Below are 9673 nucleotides of genomic sequence, written 5' to 3'. Positions count from 1 at the left end.
TCCAAGGTGTTTATGAGGGATTTTGAGCTTATTTGAAGATTAGAAACAGAAGACAGAGCAATAGAAACTGTCCATTCTGAATAAAAGAGTGAAAAAGCTTAAAGAAAATGAAGAGTCTTGGAGACCTGTGGAGTGATGGAGTCCAAGTTGGAGAGGGGACAGAAAAACTAAATGAAGTGCAAAGTAAATCACCAACTGATAGCTAAAAAATTCCAAAAATTGTTCAAATCCTCCCACTTTTTGTACCCAATATGTCAACAAACTCCTCCAAAAAATACAAATAAAACCATTCCAAGGCCATACTGTGATTTAAGAGACTGGCAGGGCAGAGCTTTCTACTGACTTTCTGTGATTTCTAATTTTAATTACTTAGAAGAATGAAAAATAGTTTCTCCTCAGAGTTCCTTTTATTTTCTTGGAGAAAGTCTGACTTAGGCACAGATGATTGACAGTTATTAAAGGCAGATGACTTTCCAGTTTTCTCTTAAATTTCCAGTGTCTTAAATTGGGAATTATTTAAATTTGCTTCTTCCAAATCTGCAATAATATTGATGCTCCAGAAAGACATCCCACGGAGATTCTGCTTTTATGCATCCATCCTGCATGGAGCTGAGGCTGTGCCTCTTCTAGTTTCATTAGCGCAGTCTTAGAGTACTTCGAGTTAATCTGAAAAACTAAATGTTAAAATGTGTTCAGGCCAGGAGTGCTGGGTCACGCCTGTAATCCCAACACTTTGGGAGGCGGAGGGAGGTGGATCACTTGTCAGAAGTTTGAGACCAGCCTGGTCAATATGATGAAACCCCATCTCTACGAAAAATTCAAAAATGAGCCAGGCGTGTTGCCATGTGCCTATAATTTCAGCTACCGGGGAAGCTGAAGCAGGAGACTCGCTTTAACCTGAGAGGTGGAGGTTGCAGTGAGCCTAGATCGAATCCTAGAGCCTGGGCTACAGAGTGAGACTCTGTCTCAAAAAAGAGAAAAAATGGATTCAACGAATTATCACTGCTAAGTTCCACCAGCAAATTATTAAATGTGGTCCCAAAGGGATATTTAAAAAGGGAAATTAAACGTGTTTCCAAGAAAGCCCTGATTCACAACAGAAACACAGACACTGTGTTTCATGACCTCACCACACAAACTTCTCTCATGTTCTGGGAGGGACCACGGGGATCTCTGATCACCCACCTGCGTTAACTGGAGATTCACACTAGGACCCCAAGACCTGGGAACCAGCCTGGGTCAGGGAAAAGAAGTGGTAGATGTGGCTCCGAAAGTGCTTAAGGGGCTCCCTTCCCTGTGGCTGTTATCCTGACTGGATGCAGCAGGGTCAGGCTTTTCACTGTGACGTTTTGTATATTTTATTAGAATGTCAGAAGCATCTTTGTTTGAGGCCTGACCCAGTAGTGGGCCATGCTGATGGCTCGAGGTCCAAAGGGTGCTCTTGGGGTGCATAGGAGGATTTGTGACAGCCCAGATAATAGAGGAAATGGTGGCTTTGAAAAGGCAACTGCAGGTTCAGGGACGGTGTATATCCATTTCTGTCAGTGACCTGAGGGTTTCAGACATTCACGAGGGAACTGTCAGTGTGGGATCCCAAGAAGTCCAAGAACTGTCAGACACGTGGCCATTAACCCCATTTCTACGCAGGGACTACACTGCGCATGTCCGAGGGAGCGTTTTAGGGGCAGGGAGAGAAGGGGCAGTGTCCAGGGGAGAGGAGGGGCTGAGGGAAGGGAAGGGGCAGGGCCGAGGGGAGAGGCGGGGCCAAGGGAAGGAGGGAAGGAGGAGAACGGATGGGGTGGAGGAAGGGGACGGGGTGAGTCCAGCTACAGAGGGAGGATCATTTCTATGGCAACCCTGACAGGTTTGTGAGCAGCTCCAGGTCCCCTGCTGCTCAGTGATAAATCAAACTGCTGGCACTGATTGAGCATGAAGCCAGCATGTTAGGGAGATTTATGGCATAATTACAAGGTAAGACCAGCAACCCTGTCCCGCTGTGACAGGCAGGAGAGATTTGGGAACATCTAGGGACCCTTGGCATGGCAGAACTGCTCTGGACGCGCGGAGGTCCGGATTCGAGAGCCGTAGCTATGCCTGGCATACTGCGAGTTGTCGTCTTTCATTAGATTCCAGGTTTTTAATCGCAGGGCAACAAGATTACAATCACAGCCGGCAGGAACGTGGGGCAGCCCACAGCCCTGAAGGGGGAAGCCGGGCTGTGCTGGCCTCGCTGTGCATTCTGGGACTTGTGGTCTCTTCACCGCTCTCGCTAGTGTTTTAAAGTGCTTCTAAACTACAATCCCAGCATGTCACGGGATCGGGGAAGGGGCACAGTTCTGGGGGAAGAGCGGAGGCACACGCCTAGCCAGGGGCTGGAAACTGTACCTCTTAAAGGTTCCCCGCCCGTTAGTGGCAAGTCTGCTGAACTAGAATCCCAGCAGGTGAAATGCGAGGAGGCGGTCAACACAGGAGGGTTTGCCAGGGCAATGTGGACCTCGCCGCTTCCACAGCGATGTTGGCTACTGATTGCCTGCACTTCCTTGCCATGGGAATTGAGTCTGGAGAGGAACAGGAGGGGCAGGTCCAGGTTGAGCAGTGAGGAGGGCATGGCGCTGTGAAGTGTACCTCTCCCGTGTCCTATTCAGACTTGTGTGGTCCTAACCCGACTTCCCGCTGATCAGCTGGGTTCCCTCCCGCAGCTGCTGCCCAGGTCTTTACTGGGCATCGAGCCTTCTCCAGCCCAGGCAGCCGCCTGCTTTCCTAAGCTGCTGTGGGAACAGGCCTGAGATCCAGACGCTGTCCATTGTGCCGCTCCCCTCTTTTCCTTCCAGCCAGAGAGCAGTTCAGACACTTTGGGGAGAAATCCGCTGCCTGGCCCGCCAGTGCACAAGTTCAGAGCTTTGTAGGGGGTGACATGGACTGTGGCTTCGTGAAAATATCGCCCTCACCAGCGCCTTTTTCACGGATGTGGATGTTGAGGTAGCAGGGAGGATCATTATTGGTTTTCCCAGGAGATGCTAATAGCAGAGGAGAAAATCTCAATTCCCAGGCCTGTGTCTCTGGTGCGGTGGCACGCAGCCTCCTTCCCGGCACCTCCCCTGCCACCCACTCCAACGTGTACCTGTCTGGCAGCAGCTGGACAGTGCCAACATTGCTTGGGCACGCGAAAGCGCATGCGCAAGCAGCCTGTCACAAGCGCCAGCGCTGAGCCGGGGCTAGCGTCACAGTGACAGCCACTGTTGCCTGGGGAACGGTCTCAGCTGCTTAGCAAAGCAGGGGCCCTCTGTGGCAGTGCCTCGGCGTTGGGCAACGGTCCCCTTTTTCCGCTGGATCATCACCACGTCCTGCGATTTTAGGAATCCGGCAGCCCGAACCAGGGTGAGAAAAGGTCACAAGGGGCTTCAAGGATGTTCACGGTGATCCCCAAGAATCCCCACGATGCCTCAGGCCTGCCCAGACAGTGTGAAGTTACCCCTCGCTGAAAGCCCTCCTGGCTGGGATTTCCAGGTACGGCCTGCCTGCCAGCGGCGGGGCTGCTCTGTCCCCGAGGGGCTTCCCGGCAGAGAGCAGTACCCTGCAGCCTCAGGAGCTGCCTGGCGGTGTGTGTTTCCGTGCAAGTGGTGGATGTCTCTGTGTGTCTTTGTGTGTGTGAGTGTGTGTATGCGTGTATCTTTCTGAGTGTGTTGAGTGTGAGCGTGTGTGTTTGTGGGTGTGTCATGCTGACACGAGTGTGGCCAGTGCACTCCAGTGCCATTTCTCTGTAGTTTGCTTACCTTCAGCTGCGGTCTGCGTTTGGCTCAGTTTGGGGGCTGTGGCACCCCACGTTCTTTGTTTTCCTGGTGCTTTCTAAAGCCTCAGTGTAATGGGGTCTGTCTCCCACCTGCAGGTGTCATAATCACCTGCCCATCCCGAGGTGGGTCACTCCTCGAGAAACAAGACAGGCGCAACACACCTGCAATCAATTTCCTTCAAGAGCCCTTGGTCCTGTGGCACATCTAGGGCTGGAGGGATCCTAGCTGTCCCATCCGCAGGACCCCTTGAGGGGCTACATTGATGTCCTTAAACTTATGTGTGTTTCCTCCACTTAGGATTCTTGTTAAAAGACAGATTGTAATTCATGTGTGGGAGTGAGCCTGAGATTCTGTATTTCTTGTAGCCACTCAGGAGATGCCAGTGATTATGGGTCATGATTGACATTTGGAGGAGCAAGTCTCAGTATTGTTCTTTTGAGGTAAGAATTGGAGATGTAGGGTCTGCATTTAAAGGCCTTTTCTCAATATCCTCTCCATTTTTTTTCCTAATTACGTTGGTAATATAATTAAAACACACTGATGTCCAATATAAAAAGAGACAGATCAATAATTCATAAATTTACTCTTTAGAAATGAATAATTTACTTGACTCTCAGTTGTCTCAGGACAGATTACATGGTATGAGTTAGCCATGGTATGAAATGACAGTGGGCTTGGTATCATAAAGAAGTGAAATATCAGTAATGTAAGAAAAAATGAATATATTTAGAGTATAATGTAATTCTGTTTAGAATTATTTGTTATCTACTCTAGCTTGGGAAGTTCCTTAATCGCAGCTGACTGAGTAATTTTTGGGAGCAGGGCCTGCTTTCTCTTCCACTCTCTAAGGAACAGTGGTCTGCAAATGAGAATTACAAAATCTACACAGAGACTGTGCTGTGATTGGCAGAGGTTTCTAACATATTGGCAGCAAATACCCATGCAGTTAGAGTTCTTTGAAACATTTCAATTCGATCTTTGGAATGGTAAATGTATTCTGAAATATAGGATGAGAATTTTAGATGAATTAGTTTAAAATGATCTTTCATAAGACATTTTAATTGGTTTTACATTAACTAGGAATTAGGATATGTGAGACCTCTTCATTCTGCTCTTTTTGGTAGCTTAGAAATTATTTGTTTACATAAACATGGATGCACATGCATACATGTGGGCAAACAATGTGTGTAGTTTATCCCAGGTTTAGCATTTCAGCTGTAGAAGTCATTTGTGATAAGTTATGAAACCTTAAATGCTTTGAGTAAGTCATAATTATAGATAATTAAGAAATGTTGAGAAAATCCTTTAAAATAATTTTGTAGAATTCTTCAATCAGTTACATGGTGATTTACAAGTAAAGAACTGTAAAGTATATCGAATTTGTTACTTTTTAATTCCTGTTGCATAAATGGTAACAAAATACAGTGGTCCTATATAGTATTAATTAGAAATAGCTAAGTTTTCAAGGACCTAACTTAAGCAAGAATGTTGAACAAAGGAAATTTCTTTTTAATCATTAAATAAACATTAGATATATGCATATTTTTTCTTCAGAGAACCAGCAGAGGAAAACATGGCTTCTCTCCTGAGGAAGAAAAACATGAGGTTGGAATAAGTTAAGCACTTTTATACAGCGTTAAGTTTGGGAAATGTTTTTGCTTAAAATTGTTTCCTGCATATCCTGATTTTGAATTGTTATGTTTCATTTTATTATGCCTTGTATGGCTGGAAAGAGTTCCTAGAACAGGAGAACACATGGACACAGGGAGGGGAACACTATACACGGGGGTCTGTTGGGGGGGAGGGGGGGACAGCGGGGGGGTGGGGAGTTGGGGAGGGATAGCATGGGGAGAAATGCCAGATATAGGTGAAGGGGAGGGAGGCAGCAAATCACACTGCCACGTATGCACCTATGCAACAACCTTGCATGTTTTTCACATGTACCCCAAAACCTAAAATGCAATAAAAAAATAAATAAATAAATAAATAAAAAAGAGTTCCTAGAGAGAGAAGACAAAGGCAGTCTGTGTTGCAAAAGAAGCCCAAGGCTGAAGATTGAAGAACTGATATGCAACTTTGCAGTGGACCCGGAGACAAGGAAAATCTTGTCAGGTAAGTTGGATGCTAAAACTTTGTCTAGGGGTTAACTGTCCATGTTTATTATTTTCTTATCCTAGAAAAAAATGTAAAAATAATTGCAGGGTAGGACCTTTCTTAAAATATTCTTTAGTTGAAACAGTACTTCAGAAACAGATTTTATCCACTTATTAAGCTCCCACACTAGCTATGCTCTGGATTTAGATATAAAGTAGAGTGATAATCTGACACAGGGAATTATGTTTCTCTTGACAAGAGATGTTGACACAAAGCTCTCTCTTTAGAGGCCATAAAAGCAATTTGATCTAAACACTTTGTACTAATATTGTGATGTTTTCTGTCAAAACAATGAAGTTACTAAGCTGTGTTAGCATATTCTAAATGTTGAAATTTATGAGCCATGGTGAGAAGACAGAGGTTTTATTGACAAGAACTTAATTAGCACTTTCTGACTGCTTATCAAAATAAATGTTAAATGTTTCTCTCTGATGAAATAAAAGTGAAAAGATGGCTTAGCTAGATTTTATTTTTTATTTTATTTTTCTTTCTTTGTTTAGTCTGGTACATTTTTCTTTTAAGCAGTCATAATATTAATCAGGAATCTTAGCTGATGCTGCACATTAGCTGTATCCAATAGCAGTTTGGTAACCTTAAAGCATGTCTGTGTGTACTGTCATTTTAAACATGCCCCACACATTTTGTTCACTGCTACAACTATTTTTGACTTAATGATGATAAAAGAATGGCTTATTCTGAGATATGAATATAGACCCATAAAATAACTCATTCCCATTCAAGAGTGACTTCACCAATTTTAAGCCTCTCTCCTTTCACCTACTTTTTGGATTTAGCCTTACTTCTAATGAGACCAGTTATGGGCAGAATTAGAAAAGTGTGATCAGAGATGTTAAAATTCAGCTTTCAAAACCCACTTATTTTGTACCATGATGTTTTTCTTTCTCAGAGAGGTAAAAACCTCTTGCAAGTCATTCAAGTTGTTTCTCATTTATTTGAACAAAGACAGTTGCTTGATATAACAATTAAACATTGTAGATTTGTTAGTCAATATCACATAAACTTAGATTCTATTTTAAAGAAACCACAATTTTGCCACCCACCAACAAGTGAGCAGTAATAAAAATGTGTCATTCAGAAATTAAAACTTGTTTCTTTAGGCTACAACCCATGAGGTTCACTAGTCTCCATCTAGCAGAAGCAAACTTCTAAAGCTTTTTGGATTGGTAAAAATTACCCACATACATTTCATAAAATGTTATAACTTCCATTCTGATCTAGGAGTTAACAGAATTATGAGTTTTGGCAAATTCAGTTCAGCAACATGTAACAAAAGAGGAACAGAAAGGGGTATGGGAGTAATCTCCATCTCACTGCACAATTCTGTGAAAAGGTAAATGAAGTTGGTGCTACTAGTATGTGGCACATTCATTACCTTTGTCTTTTCTAAAACAATGGTATCTAAAAACATGTTGTATAATCACAAAATTTTCCAGGTGAGTTTATGCAGAAAAGAGAAGGGAAATATTCCAACCATACACTTGGGTTTGGTACTTAGTGCAGCAATGAATTTTAGAAGGTGACAGGTTACATAATGAGGTTGAAGTTATGATTGCACCTGGCCCTGGAAAATTGCCATGTCAAGAGAAGAGACTATCAGCGCACCTGCATTATATATGAAGTGATTATTGAGTATTCAATTATGGCTGAATTTTAAATGGTTGGGATCCAGTTCTAATTGATTTCAATGTAAATCAATAGAGTTTCTAATCAGGGTGAAGTTCAATGCTGAATGACTAGTTAAGCCTCTACCATTTTAACTTACGCTTAAATCAACAGGTAGTATTATATTTCATATTTGATTGGAACCATATTGCCTCCATAACTGAGGCTATAAAGCCATTTCTTGACAGAGTGATATATATTATTTTGTAAATGTGTACATTCCAGGCCACATAGATGCATTTGAAATGCAAAAATAATAAACAGTAATGCTCAGGAATATTTTTAAATCTAAGGGATGTTTTTTAGGGAGCAGTTAACAAAAGCAGTAGCTATTTAATATTAGGTGTTTGAATTGCTACTCTATAGTGGGCAATAGAAGTTTAAAAAATTACATAATGTCATGATTATAAAGCATTACTGCAGGGAGGGTTAGGCTTCAGGAGAAGATAATCAAAAAAACCAGTTCTTCAGAAGGAGGCTGATTGGCTGTTTTGCTAAAGATAAATCTTTCCTCTTCCAAATATTCTGAAAAAACTAGTAGACTGATAGGAAGAAGTGTAGTGATTTGCACATTATCCAAGCCATTGAGTTATTCCTGCCTGTCCTCATTCTGGTTCTTGATTTGCAGGCCAGCTATTCTCTGCAGCTGGAGCAAATTATATCAGCAGAAGTGCTGAAGTGACCACAAGTTGACAAAAGGACATGATTTCTAGTAGCAAAAAAGCAACTAGATTTTATGAAATTCTGTCTAATGATGTTGTTTAACTCATGGATCCTGCATCTGATGCCTGCTTTTTATCCAGTCCTTTCAGCAGCCCTTTGTTAGCAGTCACTCAGAAGAGGAAATAAAATGTAGCTATTGAAATAAAAATTGCTCTACTCTTTTTAATAGCTCAGCTGCAGACTCTATTGTTTTATTTAATGGATTGTATAACTGAATTATCTCCAGATAATTTGTTTGGCTTCTGAGTCCCTGTCAGAATCTTGAAGTTTCCAGAAGGTGGGGAGTCTGGTGTTTTGCTTATTCAAAATACAAGGGGATAATAAAAGCAATTACATTCTTTAAAATGTAATTTCTGCTATAGAATCTATAGTAATATGAACAAGAAGAAATGCTTTTTCATCAAAGAAAGCATGTATAGACAGTCCCTAGGTTCAATAATTCTAGTTCAGAATACAGTAAAAACTTTATATGCCTAAATGTATGGAGGCAAGTAGGCTTGGTGGCAGTAGTAAGAGGAAAAAAGAAAATAGAGGTACCAGAATACATAATTGTCTTCTGTCTTGTCAAAATTAATGTGTTATCTTCAAATTGGTAGATGGAGTCCTTGTTAGAGAATCCAGACAATGAGTCTCTCTCTCTCTCCTCCTGCCTATCCATTATAGATATAAAAAGCATACCTACTGAGTTTGACTTACTGTCATTGTAAACAGTATCACATGGTTATTGTATTTTTAATTATATTATTTTTTTGGTTACAGAGCAGTTAAGATTTATCTGGTTTCTGTTGTAAGAATTACAGTGATTAAGATACATGTATATTGCTCCTGCTTTTCTAAGAAGAATTTCATTATGTATATATTCAAAAGATCAAGATTAAAAAATAAAGTGCCTCCTACATAAGGAAGGTGGTGTAAAATACCAAGAGGAAGGATCAACCCTCTGCTCCATACTTATTAATATTTCAAATATGGATGAATTGCCTAGTATTTATCTGACTAAAATAAACTGCTATGGTTCTTGGAAGATTCTGCAGAAAGCTTTTGCAGTTCATTTTTGTCCTACTTTCATATGTTCCATCAGATCAGGTTCATTGTTTTAGGAAGAGGAGGAGAAAGATTTGTTAAATCATGAAGTGGTAATACACCTTTCAGCTGAGAAAGAAACACAACGTACAAAGCAGTTAAAACACATTATACAGTATAACCTGAGTGACTGCTAACAAAGGGCTGCTGAAAGGACTGGATAAAAAGCAGGCATCAGATGCAGGATCCATGAGTTAAACAACATCATTAGACAGAATTTCATAAAATCAGTTGCTTTT

At 41.6% G+C, this 9673-nt stretch overlaps 1 long non-coding RNA gene across 2 annotated transcripts; it reads left to right on the top strand.

Annotated features, from left to right (window-relative positions):
- Window positions 1-1796: 1796 nt before the first annotated feature.
- On the top strand, window positions 1797-9375 carry LOC135268670 (uncharacterized). 2 transcript variants are annotated; one of them, XR_010337004.1, is made up of 6 exons: window positions 1797-1971; window positions 3357-3507; window positions 4157-4231; window positions 5346-5396; window positions 5787-5903; window positions 8257-9375. It is a non-coding gene; the product is annotated as an uncharacterized LOC135268670 (long non-coding RNA). The 2 variants fall into 2 exon arrangements; XR_010337003.1 differs by lacking the exon at window positions 1797-1971 and having other exon boundaries at window positions 3213-3507.
- Window positions 9376-9673: the final 298 nt, after the last annotated feature.

This window comes from Aotus nancymaae, unplaced genomic scaffold (genome assembly GCF_030222135.1).
Source record: "Aotus nancymaae isolate 86718 unplaced genomic scaffold, 86718_ANA_hifiasm-v0.15.2.pri h1tg000041l, whole genome shotgun sequence".
NCBI classification, from domain to species: Eukaryota; Metazoa; Chordata; class Mammalia; order Primates; family Aotidae; genus Aotus; species Aotus nancymaae.
The sequence above is the reverse complement of the archived record's forward strand: the minus strand, read 5'-3'. Positions and strand labels throughout refer to the sequence as shown.